The following is a 17,563-nucleotide window of genomic DNA, read 5'->3' on the forward strand; positions in this document are numbered from 1 at the left end:
GTACGATGCTTCAAAGCGGTACAAAAGCGCCTCTAGTGAATGCGGTGTTGCCTTAGAAACGAGCTGTTTCTAAGGCGTGCGTCTCTTGCTCAGGCGCACATTTCGTTGCCGCGCCGAACGCTGCTTTGCTCGACGCTCACCGCGTCCAATGCGGCGCGCGTAGTCGCTGCCCTGTAGCCCATTGTCTTACACCTCTTGGCGGGTCGACGGGAACGCTTTCGCGTTCCACTCTTGAAGGCGAAGCAGTAATGCATGAGTTGTTTCTTCGTCTAGCCGAACCAAATATAGCCAAGCAACAGCAGTTCACCAGGCTAAACAGTGGTTCAACAACTAAAATAAAGGCTAGTATGCTTCGCATCCTGGGCTTAACCTTACCTAAGCCACAGCCATTTTTTTTTCTAAAAGGGACGTCTTCTGCATTGATATAGTATTATAGTATTTGCAAAAAGCCGTGCAATACATGGCGAGAAAGCCGGTAAAGAAGGCAGTATGGGGGGGGGGGGGTTCCCTCAAGGCAGATGAGGAGACGGGTGAGAATGGAGAGGGCGTCGAAACAACCGGCACACAATGTGATGTCGATACTGGGCTGCAGAAAATGGAGGCTTTCCAGGAAGAGCTTCTCAACCAGGTGCAAGAGCTCAATAATGAGCTAAACAGGGAGCGTGAGGCACGGAAGGTAGTTGAAAAAAAAAACTTGATGCAGCCGAGGAAAAGCTGAAGAGGGCCGCCATTGTGAACGAGAATGTGCGTGACAATGGCACGCAGACCCCCGACGCGACACGCGAGGGAGGGTCAGAGAAATACGTGGAACGCAGGCAGGGTGATGAAGGGTTAGCTGGAAAGAGCAGCACCTACCTTGAGGCCGCTACGCAGAAAAAGCAGGAGCCCAGGGGAGAATGCCCCTTGTCGAGTCTGAACCACGCGGAAAATGACAAAGGGAAGCAGGGAGAGGTAGGAGAAAGTGAAAGGGTGATTATCGGTGGTGATTCAAATCTGGCTGGGTGCTTAAAAGCAATTGTGGAGAGGGTGAAAGGTGACAAAAGAGTGGCGGTAGGAACATTTCCACGGCGCACACTGGGTTCTGTCATGGAGCGAGCAAAAGAAAAGCTCGCGGAAAATGCCCACGTGCGCAACCTTGTCATAGTAGTAGGTGGGCTAAATGACGTCCTAAACAGAAAAGAACCTGGACTAGCCCAGCGCTTGGCGAAGGGGGTGGACGACTTGCGTGAGCTATCCCCTCAGGTGCAGATCGTGGTGTGCACGGTGCCGGAGGTGCCTGTGCGTGACAGTCACGTACAAAGAGCCATAGTGGCTGCTAATGAGGCAATATGGAAAATGAGCCGAGAGAAAGGCTTCGAGGTTGTCGAAGTAAACAGGGAAGTGAGAAGTTGGGGTGGTTTTAAACGAGACGGGATCCACTTCAATTACAGGTTAGCACGAGAAGTGGGCTGGCAACTCGGTGGTCGCGCTGTTGCTTTTTTAGGGGGCCCGCGGGCGCTCAGGAGGTCCGAGTAGATAGTAATGAAGAAGGTCCCCTGGGGGAACCTCAGAAGAGCATCGCCGTCGATAATAGAAAAAGGAGGAAAACAAGAAAAAGAGCTCGCCATGCAACAGGCTACATAAACATGCAGGGCGGCAGAAGAAAGGAAAAGTGGGCAGAGATTGAGGAGCAGTTACACAAATAGGGGTGTATGCGGTTACAGAAATGCACCTTGGAGACACAGAAGAGCCGCCAGTTATTGAGAATTATGTTTGGGAAGGGTGCAACAGAACTAAGTCGGAAAGAAAGGGAGGGGGAGTCGGAACGCTGATCCATCAGGGAGCTAAATGGAAAAGTGTAAATTCACAATGTCAAGAGCATCTTTGGTTATCAGGTACAATGAGTGGGAAAGAAACTTGGCTGGACGTTACGTATTTGTGGACCGGAAAAAAATGCACAGAGAAGAATAAAGAGTTAGTGGAATGCATAAGCGCTGATAATAAGGGTTTCGGGAGTGGTGCTGAAATTGTCCTATTAGGTGACATGAATGCCCACATACAGGATTTAGATGGCTATACCGACAATAACGGGAAGTCCATGCTGGACCTTCGTGAGCAACATAACCTCGTGATCGTGAATACAAGGACTAAGTGTGAAGGACAGATCACGTGGGAAGTGGGAAACCGGCAATCGACCATTGATTACTGTTTGATGACAGAAGGAATTCATGATAAGTTGAGAGAAATGGTCATTGATGAGGAAGGGTTTAACAGCATAGGGAGTCACCATAAACACATCATACTGAAAATGGGATATGTAGTTGGGAAAGAGAGCAAGGAGAGCAAAATGGCCAGTCCAAATTTGAACGATGAACAAATAGCAAATGCAGTCACTAGAGTTGAGGAAGAACTTGGCACATGGCCGAGTAAAGAGTGGGAATATGGTGAGCTTCTAAGTGAATAACGACAGAAATACGGAAAGAGAAACAAGATGTTCGTTGGAAAGGGAAAAAGAAACCGAAAAGCTGGTGGAACAAAGGGATACGAGAAGCGATCGCCGAATGACAGAAAGCATTTCGAGAGCACAGGCAGGCAAAGAAGGCGCAGTTGCCACAGGATGAAGTAACTAGTAAATGGATAATATTCCGGGAGGAAAAGTCTATGGTTCAAATACTGGTGCAAGCAAAATTAAAAGGTGAAAGTGAACGTTGGTTGTCAGAAATACGTGAGAAAAAGAAGGCCGCACCTGGAATATTTTAGAACCACATAAAATTATTAGGCAGGACGTCAAGAACAATACAACAACATATCCTAGACGAAGCTGAAAACAAGACTGGAAGGAGAAGCGGCAATAAATTACATCCGAAAAGATACAGCCGAATCTTTCCAAGGCAATGACGAGGTTATAGTTGATGAAAAAAAGAGCATCAAAGAGACCCAAGGGGAAAATCAGCTGGTGCTGACAAATTTAAACTGGAAGAAAGCGGAAGAGAAAATTCCTAAGCGCACAGCCACAGGGCTAGACGAGGTTCCCGTTAGGCTGATAAATGAACTAGGACCAAAACGTGAGGAAGCTCTGGTGAAAGCAGTGGAAAAAACTTTAAATGATAGACGAATACCAGACAGTTGGCGACAAAGTAGAATGAATTTAATTTATAAAGGTAAGGGGGAGAAAGACAGAATTCACTCGTATAGACCGTTGACCATTACATCGGTAATATACAGGCCAGCAATGCAGGCAATCAAATTAAAGCTTCAAGCATGGACACAGGATAATGGCATCTTGGGAGAGCTCCAGAATGGCTTCAGAATAGGTAGGCGTTTGGATGATAACCTGTTTGTTCTTACTCAGTGTATTGAAATATCAAAAGCAGAAAGCAAACCGTTGTATGTGGCCTTTTTGGACATTACAGGAGGCTACGACAACGTAGAGCACAACATCTTGTGGGATATTCTGAAAGGGGGAGGCTTAGGTAACGATTGTATACAGCTTTTGAGAGAGATTTACCTAGAAAATACCGTTTGCGTTGGATGGGAATGGATGAGGAGCGAGGAGAAAGTTAATATCAACAAGGGACTGAGGCAGGGGTGCCCTTTATCCCCACTGCTGTTTATGATGTACATGGTGATCATGGAGAGGGCGCTAGAGGGAAATAATATCGGGTTTTATCTCTCATACAAAGAGGCGGGTACAGTAATAGAGCAGCAACTCCAAGGTTTAATTTATGCGGACGACATTGTGTTGCTAGCTAACAAGCAAAGTGATTTGCAACGTCTGGCTAATATCTGTGGACACGAAGGCAACAATTTAGTTTGAAATTTAGTGTTAGACGATCAGGTGTTATGGTATTCAATGAAAACAGTGAACAGACAGTGGAGATACAGGGCCAAGAAATACCTCGGGTAACAGAATATAAATACTTTAGTATATGGATAAATGAAGGCAATGGATATATGGAAACACAGGAAAAAACCATCACAGTAAAGGGGAAGAGATATGCAGCCATAATGACGCACAGAGCGCTATGGGGATAAATAGGTACGAGTTCCTCCGATGTATGTGGAAAGGTGTAATGGTTCCAAGACTTACTTTTGGAAATGCGGTTGTTTGCTATAAATCAGGGGTACAATCAGGACTCCACGGGAACCAAAGGTCAGTGGGTCACCTTGCATTGGGTACTCACGTGAAGACTACAAATGAAGCTGTGCAGGGTGATATGGGCTGGACTAGTTTTGAAGTGAGGGAAGCTCGCAGTAAAATTGAGTATGAAGAACGGCTGAGGAAAATGGAAGAAAGTAAATGGGCTGGGAGAGTGTTCCGGTATCTGTACAGGAAAAACATTGATTCACAGTAAAGGAAAAGAACTAGGAAGCTTACCAGCAAGTATGTGGCCTGTAGGGTGGACAACACAGCAACAAAGAAGGTCAAGAAGGTCAAGGTTTAAAAAACTTTGATTGCATAAATCAGATATCGTGACTACAGAGTGCAGGCTTTCCGAGTTCTGTGATCACTTCAGTATGCGAAGCCATTTTGCAAAAAGAGAAAAGAAGTTCCAATGCTTCCCAAAAAGAAAACAAAGACAAAAGACAAGCGCACATTGTGCCATACCTACACAAGTTGTCACACAATCTGAAGAAGGTTTCCAATAGACATAATATTAATTTGGTTTTCAGTGCCCCGTGTAAGTTGTTCTCGATATGTAATCGCAGGAACAAGCGCGAAAGGCACCTCTGCACCACAAATCATAAAACTCGCTTCACTGAGTGCAGGCACAACGTCATCTATCAAATAACGCTCAGCTGTGGAAAATCTTACATAGGTCAAACGGGACAGTGCTTCAATGAAAGAGCTCGTCAGCACAGCACTAACCTAAAAATGGCTATGGGAGTCATGTAGCTGGACACTGTAACAAGTGTCAATGCACCCCCATATTTGAAAAGACAAAATTCATAGGGGAAGGAAAGAGTAAGAAGGAAAGGGAAATAGTAGATGCCTTTTATATAAGAAAGGAAGGCGATAAATGTGTAAGCACGCCCTCTCTTGCCTTGTCGGGAAAAGAAATCACATTTTTGGAAGAAAGAATAAAATGTTGATTTGCAGATGTTTTTACAACTGATGTGCGCATGCCTATGCTGAAAAAGGTATAAATGTCCGGTGAATTTCAAATAAACTTCCAGTTGGCAGTCAGCGCTTGTCTGTGGTATTTCTTTCCTTGTGTCCTCGTCTTTTTCGCGCTGTTTCACCTCAATTCTAAGTATGAAACAACTAGCCCTCATCAAGATCTTGCTAATGCAAATCCCTTATGGCATCCCTCATAACCCACAGCCCATCCCTAGAATGTTAAAGCTGAATGATTATTGTATTACCATGTCTTTTTCTGAATTCCAAATTCTGACTCCTTGCTTGCAAGAAGTGCCACAAATAAATGTAAGTGCTATAATCACACCTTTACATTGCATTGTGTTTTCTAGTTGGCCAACTTACAGTCAACCCAAGTTTTATCTGTATCAGCAATGCTCAACGTTTTTATGTTTTTGCTGATTGCAAAATTACTCTGCTTGTTTCTAGTACTATTACTGCTCTATATGATGCGGCATTTCTTTTCGATTGAGAGGCACACACTGCCTCAGGTTAGGTGTGATTTTGCTGGTGAGCAGCTGTCGGAGGTTATTAGCTTAAAAAACACGGCGTGAGGATGGCCAGCTGGCAGAGTTAAATCTTTCTTATTGTAGTAGCACATTGAAAACAACAGAAGAGAATGACAGATAACTCTCTTTCTTTGTTGTTCTCTGTGAGCTGCTACTATGGATGAGGAAGTGCCTTACATTAAATTAGACCCATGACCCAAGTACAGGGTAAACCACTGTTGGAGCACATATGGCCAGGGCTCTGTGAGGTCCCGGCTGCCGGTGCCTGGGCACCAACTCGGTGCAGACGCACAAAGCCATGGGGTGGTATGCTCCGCACATCGTCTGCTACTGCCAAGTGCTGGGCCAACATCAGCCACTAGCTTGCACGTTCCTTCTAACACTGGTCAACCCTGTATAAGTTGATATTCCTCCACTGCCCATCTCTGCACTTTAATGTGTTGGGCTCGAAAACCAGGCAATTGAATGCTAAAATGGAATACTAACATACCCAACCTTACCTTCATTCAGTCATCCAAGATTTGCAGAAAATCTGAGCCTACAACTTCCAAAGTGTATGTTGGCAAAGGACACTGGGTAATGGCGGTATGTAGTCCAACAGCTCTGCCACCATAACTGCTGACCAGCTCTGTTCACACACAGGTGGTGCCATATATCGACTGCATCTATCGACTGCGTCGCACACCAGTTGACAGCGCGCACAGTTGCATAGCTGAGAAGTGTGTGTACAGGGCGGTCGTTTATGAAAGGGAACATGCGAGCGCGTGGCCTGCTCTCTGCGGAAGCTGCTTAGAGTGCCAGCAACAGGCAGCAAGGGGAAGCACATCCGCTTCTAGTGCAAGCTATTGGTGGCCAGAATAAGCAGAGATGGCTGATAGGCAAGCGGCTGCTGGACTGCCTCCCACGCCAGGTGGATGTGCCACAAGTGGGGCCTGCAATGCAACGTCTGCTGCTAACAAACCCTGCTCAGTATGCTAGCACACTGGAAACGTTTAAGGACCAACATATGCCCGCTAATTAATAAGCACTCCCAGTATATCTTAATGCGTATGCATTTTTTAGCGAGTACCGCAGCAAAATCTGTTCGCCACGCGAACAGCCTAATGCCTTGCACCTGCACAAAAATGCGTAATGTGAGAAGTTACATTAATTTCTAATAGTTATGTGTAGAGGATTGGTATCTTCATAAGCGATGCATGAGGAACAATTAAAAACATTGATTAGAGAGAATAACCACAGAGATACATAGGGTCCACAGAAAATAACAATAATATTGGGGGTTTTATGTGCCAAAACCACTTTCTTATTATGAGGCACGCCGTAGTGGAGAACTCTGGAAATTTTTACTACCTGGGGTTCTTTAACGTGCACCTAAATCTAAGTACACGGGTGTTTTCGCATTTCGCCCCCATCGAAGTGCGGCCGCCGTGGCCGGGATTCGATCCCGCGACCTCGTGCTCAGCAGCCCAACACCATAGCCACTGAGCAACCACGGCGGGTTCCACAGAAAATGCATGCTTGAAATTTCGGGGTAGGCCAACATAAATTTGCTTGTGGACCAACATGAAATTTGGGAGTTGGTTAAATTAAATTTGGTGGTGGCAACTTAAAATGTCGGGGTGGGCCAGCTTAACATTAGGGTGTGGGTCAACTTGAAATTTGAGAGTGGGCAAACTTGACCTTTCGGGATAAGCCAACTTGAACTTTGGGGGTCGGCTTATGCACACTTTGACAACTCCACTACAGTTTCTGCATACTGACACGTGTACTTATCCTTATCGGGCAACCACGTTTCGCAGCCTAACAAATGTAATCGCACAGCGTGGTACGCGCCTGTATGTATCCGAAGTTTCTGGAAAGTTATCGATGCTTCTATCCGATGTCTGTTGTCGCCGAACCTTATGTTATCTGATTTCGTCACCTGACGCGAATGGTGTAGAACTTTGTGGAAGACACGCGGGTCCGAACGATTAGTCTGGAACATTCGACGACTGCTCTATAAAAGCCGACGCGCTTGACCCGCTGATCAGATTTACGACGATCGCCGACTGTGTTCGCCGCTCTCGTTGTGCTAGTACAAAGCTCTAGCTCCCCACTCCCCCCATAGCGTGAATAAACCTCACTTGATTCGGAGCAGTTAAGGAAAGATGTGCACTCAGGTGAAACATTAGCTTAGGTAACTAAACATAATTATTTCGTTAATAATTCAGGCAGTTATATTTATTATATTTGCTTAATTATTTCATTAGCCTTAGTTAATGTCATGACATACATCTGTATCCAATTAACGCTAAATATTAAATAGGACTAACTAAACTTAAGACCCCCTAATTATTTCTAATTAGGTCCCATTTATTTAACAATTAGTAACTCTTGATCAGTCTGATAATTTAACAACTTTATTAGCTTCAGTATTCCTAATTACTCTCTATTAATCCTCGTTATGCTTAATTAATTTTATCGTAACTATTCTTTTTTGTCTTATTAATCAAACCCTAATACCACAGTACTCACTATACATAGTCATAATCACAAATCTCATTAGTCATACGCAGCCATAAGGCATTCTCATATACACTTCAATGAAGCCTCATGTATACCTGTGCATACCTGTACCTGTGCATCGTGTCACGCGTCACAGGCAGAAAAAGATGGATGGACGGACAGAGCTCCGAGGGAAGTAGCCCTAGAATGCTTAGGCATTTATATAGGTATGCCAGAGTACCTAATAACTACCGGCTGTATGTTGGCGATTCCACGTTTCCAGTGCGCTTGCACACCCAACTTGGTTTGCTAGCAGCAGACGCTGCGTTGCAGGCCCCGCTCTTTGCGCAACAGTGATGCCAGGAGATGGGCAGGTTCCAGCTAATTCTAGCAGTTGCTTGCCTATCGGCCATGCCTGGTTATTCTGGCCGCCGATAGATGACATCATGAACGGACGTGCTTCTCCTTGCTGCCACTTGCTTGCGCGCTAAGCAGCCTCCGCAGAGCATAAGCCACGTGCTTGCATGTTCCCTTTCATAAAGGACCCCCCTGTACATATAACTGCCAATGCATATCATGTTTGGGCAAAGCAAAGAGGTTATAAAATGAATTATGAAATTCTGAAATTTTGAAAATTCAGCTGCACTGATTTATTCAGTGACGTAACTTAGTATCACAAGCTTCTGTACGACAATTGCACTTCGAGAAAAATTTCATTGATGGCCATAACATGCATGTGTAATGTAGCAGCATTTTAGCCAACAATGACTATTTTTGAGGTGAAGGGACGGGAGGGACATCAGCTGTATGCACAACTGCCGGTTTGAAATCCTCCTCTCATGCTCCGGCCTCAACTTGGCCCAAAGGTGGCTGCAGTGTCTTCCATTGCCATTTTCCAAACAACTTTATTTGGCATGAAGACATAGCATAGCACTACTATGTCGTGCTTCACATGAACCCAAAATTAAAAAGTGCAATGAAAATGTATTTTTCTGGGCACTGCATTACCAGCACAAGTGAATGCCAGTTAATGTATGAAATTACTGATTGAACAGATTGTTTTTCCAAACTAACTCTTCAATTAATGTAGGGCACAAAAAGCAATGGATTACTTCAAGCAATGAAAAAAAATTTAATTCGATCACGTTTCTGTGGTTTGCTAATTCGACCAAATTTTGCGGTCCCGCAAGGTTCAACATAATAGATGTCATTTGACTGACTATGGTTATAAACTGCTTCGATAGGCATGTTCTCTCAGCCCCCAAGGCCCACGTCTTATTCGGCTGAGTGTACACTTAGTAAGACCAACACCAGTTTCGAGATACACCACAAACTTGCAGATTAAGCATATCATTGCTGTTGTACTTAATATATTCCATGAAAGCCTCCCTCATGCAATGTGAGACAAAGCGACATAGAACAGCAATGCATTTTGTGGCAGACTTGGAGGGCAAATAGCTCAAATAAAACGGATGCTAGTTGCAGGATTATTTTCTTGGTGGGCATGCTCCGTCTGCTGATCACCTTCAATTATGTAATTGCAACATGTGCTAGAGTAGTTGATCATAAAGTAAATCAGCTAATCTTAGTTGATCAGTTATTGACATCCACTGTTGATGATAAGTAGAACCTCGTTCATATGTTTTGGAAAACAGTGTGAGAAAGAACACACCATCCAGGAAAATGTGCAAGCCCAAGTTATTAAAACATGCCGCAGGTTTGCCTGAAAGGCAAAGCATTGATAGAAATAGCAAAGTACTTGACTACTAAATGAAGTAAGGCACGTAGTTTTATGGTGTGGGATTCTCCTCCGTGCTCTTGGGACAAAGGAACAACACAGTAGTGCAAACAATCACAAGGGCATTTATTGCAGCTTTCATAGATCAATGCCTGCTAGCCGCGTTGCTATCCACAAAACATGCCGATGGGCGCGCAACAAATCACGAAAGTCCGACTCACCACGACTGGATAGCGAGCGAATATGTTCGCCCCATGCTGGATCCCAACGCCTGGTCGTTCGCGTGTATGGTCACGCCAACGGTGGCGCATCCGAAGGAGGCCGCATAGAATAAAGAACCAACTTAGAGAAGGGAAACTGTACCTTTCGCAGTGGTTCGAAAATAAGCAGCGGCAGCCCATGGAACTTACTTAGGTGAAAGCATATTTAGCTCCAGCAAACAAGGACGTAAGGGAGACTACAACACAAACGCATTGTGTTGTCGCAACATAGCGCATTGTGTTGTCGTCTCCCTTACGTCCTTGTTTGCTGGCGCTAAATATGCTTTCAATTTACCAACACGCCCAACAAATGGCAATGTTACTTAGGTGGACGCCAGATGACGTTGCTCAATCCGGAAGCGGAAGTACACTTTCTTTTAGAACAAAATCCAATATGGCCGTTTTTCACCGGTCGCGTACGCTGGTACACGCCGTGCTTGTCCTGCCGGCTATGCGGCATGCTTCAATGCCTTCGCTGCCGCGTAGCTGGTGCGTTCTAATTGCCAAGAGCCTCTACTGATGCCCATACAAACAAGCCACAAGTGAGTGAACAGAACGTGCGACTTTAGTGGCAGAAGACAAGCAGTGTACATTCTTGTGCAATAGCAGAAATAAAATTTGCATGTTAAGATACGCTGGAATCATTGACGCGAGCTCGTAAATGGCTCACCGTCGTCGTCGCACGTGGTGGTCAGGTTAACGAGCGACAACCAGCAGCGGAAACAGATTGGACAGTGTGCCACCTGTTTGCAGCGACAGTCGCCGTTAAAAATGCCCAAATTGCATTGCGAAGCAATTGGGTGACGCAGGCATCTGCTGCCGCAGCCTACACAGCGACATGGACTACCCCGGATTTTAGCCGTTCACTCCTTTCCAACCTGCATGTTTCTTTTTTTTTTCGGAGGCCGCTAATGTGTGGCCCACACTTGGTGTCCCACATTGTCTCAATATGGACAAGTCGCTTTCGTGGGCATCACCTTCATCAGCCACTTTTGCGGGCCTTTCCACCCAATTTCATGCACGTCCAACCGTGTAAGCACGTATTCTGGTCTCCGTTCGTGCTTAATCGCAGCCGAGAAAGGCCAGAGGCACAATTTGCCCATGGCTGCAGCAGGAAAGGGTGAACGAGGAGCACACATCACGGTGCATGAAAATTGGGAGTCTATGTCGCTGTGCAGGCTGCAGGAGCAAATGCTTACTTCGAGAGACGGCTTCCCAATGCAACTGACCAGGCCGTCACAGTCGAGAAGCATAACACGGCGACCATAATCAAGTAAGATAACACCGAAATTAAACAGCAATCAATCACTACATAAGGGTCAGACAATACATTATACATTGGCTACGAACCATATGGCAACAGTGAGCATTCACATACACGGGTCTCTTACGGTACATTCAGCCGCCTACCTACAGGAGTAGTGCCTGCCTTCGTCGCACGTGGTGGTTTAGTAACGAGCGACAACCAGCAGCAGAAACAGATTGGACAGAGTGTCCCATCTGTTTGCAGCGACAGTCGCCGTTAAAAATGCCCAAATTGCATTGCGAAGCGATCGGGTGACGCAGGCATCTGCTGCCGCAGCCTACACAGCGACATTGACTACCCCGGATTTTAGCCGTGCACTCCTGTCCAACCTGCATGTTTCTTTTTTTTTTCGGAGGCCGCTAATGTGTGTCTCACACTTGGTGTCCCACATTGTCTCAATATGGACAAGTCGCTTTCGTGGGCATCACCTTCATCAGCCACTTTTGCGGGCCTTTCCACCCAATTTCATGCACGTCCGACCATGTAAGCACGTATTCTGGTCTCCGTTCGTGCTTAATCGCAGCCGAGAAAGGCCAGAGGCACAATTTGCCCATGGCTGCAGCAGGAAAGGTTGAACGAGGAGCACAAATCACAGTGTGTGTAAATTGGGAGTCTGTCGCTGTGCAGGCTGCCGGAGCAAATGCTTACTTCGAGAGACTGCTTCCCAGTGCAACCGACCAGGCCGCAATATTCAAAAAAGATAACACTGCAACCGTAACCAAGTGACATAACAGCAAAATTAAACAGCAATCAGTCACCGCATGAGGTTCAGACAATACATTATACATTGGCTACGAACCATCTTACAGGCATAATGCTTGCCTTTGTCGCATGTGGTGGTCTGGTAACGTGCAACAACCAGCGGTACAAACAGATTGGGCAGAGCCTTGCACCTATTTGAACCAACAGTTGCCATTGAAGATGAGCAACTTCCATTGCAAAGCAATCAGGTGACGCAGGCATCTGCTGCCACAATCAACACAGCGACATGGACTACCCGGCATTTTAGCGTTAACTCCTATCCAACCTGCACAATTATTTTCTTTCGAGGGCCGCTAATGTGTGGCGCACACTTTGTCTCAATGTGGACAAGTCGCTTTCGAGGGCATCACCTTCGGCAGCCATTTTAGCGGGCCTTTCCACCCATACGGCTATCAACTTCATACACTTCGAACCATGTAAGCACATATGCTGGTCTCCATTTTGAGCAAATCATGGCCCAGGTAGGCCACAAGCACAATTTGCCCATGGCTGCAGCAGGCAAGTACGAACGGGGAGCACCAGTTACGGTGTGTGTACACTGGGAGTCTATGTCGCTTTGCGGACTGCAGGAGCAAATGCTTACCTTAAGGGACTGCTTACCAATGCAACTGACCAGGCACACACATTCGAGAAACGCAACACAGTTACCACAACCAAGTGGGGCAGCAAAACCAGATTCTGCAATCAATCACTTCAGTTTAGCTTGCGCAAAGACCCAGGCTATTGAGGAAGAAGAGCAATCATCAACGAGACCTAGGAATATGGAAAATGAGAAAGCTTGCACTCAAGAGAGAAGCCACTCTGCTCTGCAGGCAGTGAAGGCTAAAAACATAAAGAAAAGTAAAATGGTGCATAGCACATGGTGCATAGGTTAATGCAAGACACATGCCGATGCTGCATCAGCTATTTCAGGAGAGGAATTGTGCATGACAACATACACTAGAAGATACTGCTACAGATATGTTAGGTTACTAGACAGTGACTGGTATTAAGTATCAGCGAAGAATCGGTTTACCTTTATGTTTGGATGAGGATGAATGATCTCTAACAAAAATGGGCAATGAAAAAGCTTGCATTTATAGAAGAAAAAATACACTTGGCACAAACAGAATTGACATGGCTAGGAAGCTGATTAAGGGCAAACTGACAGAATTCGATCTTTTGGCCAGCGTCGTCCGTGCTTGGTCGTATGTTGCAGGTGCATCTGAAGACAAAGAATTTCTAGAAAGTCCTTTTTTGAGTTACCTGGATGTCTCAGCCAAATGTCCGTGCTGGTGGAATGGTGGCTGAAACTCTTTTCAGTTTTAACACAGTCCTCTGCAGACTTGATATCTCATCCATATTCTTCTGCATGCGCTTCTTTGTTCGTGGTGTAAAAGCCTTGCAAATTCGGCTCCAGCCCCTTCCTGTTGGTGCAGATAGGAGCTCCTGTGATGACCAGGATGTGCTTGGCATAGACTCTGTTGGGGCAAAACAGTGACAGCACAGATTAGCCAAACTCATGTGTGTTTTCTTTTATGTTCGAACCAACTATACTGAACCATAAATATGAACAAACATTCATATCTGCTGCAAACAGCAAGCCAATACAGCATATATCAAACATATTTATTTCTGAACCACGTGTTGTTTACCTTGTAGTAGTAGCCAACGTCCACACAACGACCTTGTTGTAACAGGCAGCAGCTTCTGTTTAGTGCGTGGAGTGTGTTGCTTTATACTGGTGCCGTCCTCATTACTGCATGTCTGCAACAGAAATTTTTACTGAATCAGAAATTGAAAAAGCAAAATTTTGCAATATGAAATGCAAAAAGGTGTCACATATATATTGTAATGGTTTGCGACTACAGAACACATGCAAATGTACAGTACTCACGGATTGAAATAGGACATTCGGAGAGCGTGGCCGTCGTTACATGCAGCGCCGCTCGTGGGTGCCCATAGAACCAAAGTGCTGCATTGTGGTATAGCGCGAGGGGGAGAACATATACGGAGCAGAATTACTCCTTCCGGTCGCCGACAAGCCGGCCTGTGGTTTAACGTGTGGCGCTGCAAGGCTTGCGCGCCTTCGTGTGCTGACTGAAATGGCTCGACGGTGCACACCTGCGTGAGTAGACTACGCTCTCATTGCATGCGCTTTGGCGATGCGGCAAGCAAGACACGGGATTCAGCTGCGAGATTGCGCCTTGTGTGCGTTCGTAGATATGATAAACATCTGCACAAAAGAATAGCTTATTTCGTGCGAACACCTGTGGAGTAGCCGACGAGAAACTGCCTTCTTTATTCAGCCCCGAAATGATAACACCCGGCATTGTTGGTCGTACTGACGTCAGAAGCACAGGTAGTTATATATGGCGAACGCAAGACGCGCCTCCGTTTCGGACACGAGCAGCAATGCCAGGCATGCCCATCTCGGAACGGATGCAGATTGTGACTGTCTGCAGCAGGTTTACCGCAGCAACAAATCGCCGATATGACCGTACGCCCCCGCTCGTCGGTGAGCAGGATTGTGCGGGCTTTCAGGACGGATGCTTGCTTGACAAATCTGCCCAGAGGACACCGACCGAAGGTGACGACCGACTATGACGACGAGCGTATAGTTGAAGCAGCGAGACGAAACCCGAAGATGACGGCGAAAGAAATACGAAACGACCTGGGGCTCGCAACCAGCACACAAGTAGTACGCGAGGACTTTCACACAAGTGCCTTCGTAGTTGTGTGGCGGCGATTAAGCCCTTCATCTCTTCAGAAAACGGGATCAAAAGGCTGCTGTTTGCCCAGGAGCATCGGTCCTGGACAGCGGAAGAGTGGCAGAATGTCCTTTTTACGGACGAGAGCACGTTTACATCAAAATGGGACAAGGAGCAGCAAGCGTGGAGGACACGAAGCACGAGGCCGGTGGACTCCTTCACAAATTCGGGGGTTACACAGCTTCACTAAAAAAAAAAAAAAACGCCAATGTTTATCTTTCTTTACATTCCCGTAGCGCATGATAGATGGGATAGATGGTATGTAGCGACTAGGTATGCGTTTTCATCAAAAACTAGGTTTTATATTCCATGCACTCCGCTACCGCGAGGAGAGAGCGCACGCCAAAAAACTTTTCACCAGCGCCTTGTTTCGTGGGTTGGACACTGAAGGCAGTGCATTCTGCCAACATTCAAGAGCAGGACCCCTGTCGTCACGGTTACCAATCGCAGTGAAGTAAAATATTGTCTTGTGTTCTTTCCGCTTCCTTCAGCCAGGTTCGACACCCCAGATCTGCATCGTGTTGCAAGCAGCGGTCGATGTAGCGTCAATGTGTGGGGCTGTATTTACAGACGGCTTGGGTCCGCTTGTACACCTGGATGGCCGCTTTGATGCCGCAGCATACTTAGACCTCCTCGACACCGTTCTTATGCCATACGCCCTGGTTGGCCCATTTAAGGACGGCTTGTTTTACTTCCAGCGCGACCGGAGCCCAGTTCACACCGCAGCATCCGTCACTCGCCTGCTGGAAGACCAGTGTGTGATGGTGTTGAACTGGCCTCCGCAAGGTGCGGACATTGATATTATTGAGAATGTATGAGCTGAAATAAGGCCCTGTCTCGTCGGCCGCTCCACAAGTGTTCTTCGGACAACCTGTGGGCGGCTCTTCAAGAAGAATGGGAGAAGCTAGTGCTTCTTTCTTGGACGATAGCCTCTACGAAAACTTGCCACGCAGAATGGCCACCGTATTCGCTGCTAGGGGCGAACCGACAAAATACTGAGAGATTCGTTTAAATGTTGCACGAGGACAGGCCTGTGACTGCTTCTTTTCTTTTTTGTCGTTACAAAACGGACGAAGTAAACTTTCTTTTCTTTCGTGCAAGTGTTGATCATGTAAACGAAGGCACGTACGGCGCTATCACGTAGCTGAATCCTGCGTCTTAATTGCACAGCATGCGTGCCGCATCGCCATAACGCGCAAGCAGACGCCGCCGCAAAACGGGCAATGCGCACCGCCGAGCCATTTCGGCCGGCACACGAACGCGCAAGCCTTGCAGCGCCACGCAGGCAGTGTGGTAAGCCACAGGCCGGCCTCTTGGCGACCGGAAGGAGCAATTCTGCTTTGTAGATGTTCTCCCCCTCGCGCCATACCACCAGCATACCACAGTGCAGCACCTTGGTTCTATGAGCATCCACGGGGGGCGCTGCATGTAGCGACGGCCACGCACTCCGAATGTTCTATTTCAATCCGTGAGTACTGTACACTGTCCGTTCTAGGGTGCTTAAGCAGCATGTTAAATAAATATTGCTATTGTCCATAAAATTGATGTCTGCCTAACTACAATGCATGTCAACAGCCTAAGTATTATGAAGATCACAAATGAGAACATTTGTGCGTTCATTTATACACTAGAAGAGATCACACTGCTGGTTCCACAAGCAAATGCACGAAAGTCATGAAGCTATTAGAACTGATGCATTATTTTTCTGCACGAACGTGATGCACCGCTTCACTACTGCGAAAATAAATGCCCTACGGTAAACCAAACTGAACAGCAAGAACATTTGGAACCAACAAGTACGAAATATGGGTGAATTATCATGCTTGCAACTGTTTAATACATTAAATTCTGTACGTTCACTTAATTTAACCAAAGGATTATTCGGTTTTGTGGACGAAAGAAGTTGCCGGCGGACTCGAAAAAAAAAAAGCTTAATATGTATATTGATAAGGCTACTCAGTCACCTACGACCACGGCTACAATAAGATGAAAAATGAGACGCGCGTTCCGATATCGCTCTTTCTTTCCTGCTTGTGTGTGTATAACGACAGCCTCGCAAGTAAAGGTTTATTTAGGAAACAGCAACTGAGCTAACTGCCCATATGTAATGCAGGATCTAGTTCGTTAACTTGTGCCCGCCTGGAAGGTAATGAGATGGATGTTATATAACGATTCAAGCAACGGCGTTAAACGACTCACCGTTATTGCCGTTGTCAGCCGCAGCAAAATCCAGCTCCCGTTTCGATTGCAGACGTGTTCCGAATGGCTCACGACCGAAACTCCGAACTTGCGTCACACATTACTTCCCCCCTCTTCTTTGGTTTCTGGATTGGATTGGCGCGGCTCGGTACGTGCTTGCGAGCGCTTTTCCGAGCGCAGATTGGTGTGCGCCTGGTTTCTGCACTAGGCTGTTATGCCATCGCTTTTTCGAGCGCAGATTGATGTGAGCCTGGTTTCTGCACTAGGCTTTTGCACGATCGCCTGCTTTTTGCACTGAGCTTTCAAAAGGTGAAGTGAGCGTCGCTTACTGCGGAAGTGCTGCGCCGCGGGCGTGCCGTGTATGGAAGCGCGCAGCAATGCCGGGAAACATTCATACAAAAGCAAAGGGTCAGAAAAGTACGCTTTATTTTCCATT

At 46.4% G+C, this 17,563-nt stretch overlaps 1 long non-coding RNA gene across 1 annotated transcript; it reads right to left on the reverse strand.

Annotated features, from left to right (window-relative positions):
- Positions 1-10,657: 10,657 nt before the first annotated feature.
- Positions 10,658-17,248, reverse strand: LOC139052999 (uncharacterized). The gene is made up of 3 exons (XR_011510163.1): positions 17,128-17,248; positions 13,813-13,924; positions 10,658-13,638 (listed from the first exon to the last, which is right to left on the reverse strand). It is a non-coding gene; the product is annotated as an uncharacterized lncRNA (long non-coding RNA).
- Between the last annotated feature and the right edge of the window lie 315 nt (positions 17,249-17,563).

Source organism: Dermacentor albipictus, unplaced genomic scaffold, assembly GCF_038994185.2.
Source record: "Dermacentor albipictus isolate Rhodes 1998 colony unplaced genomic scaffold, USDA_Dalb.pri_finalv2 scaffold_51, whole genome shotgun sequence".
NCBI lineage: Eukaryota > Metazoa > Arthropoda > Arachnida > Ixodida > Ixodidae > Dermacentor > Dermacentor albipictus.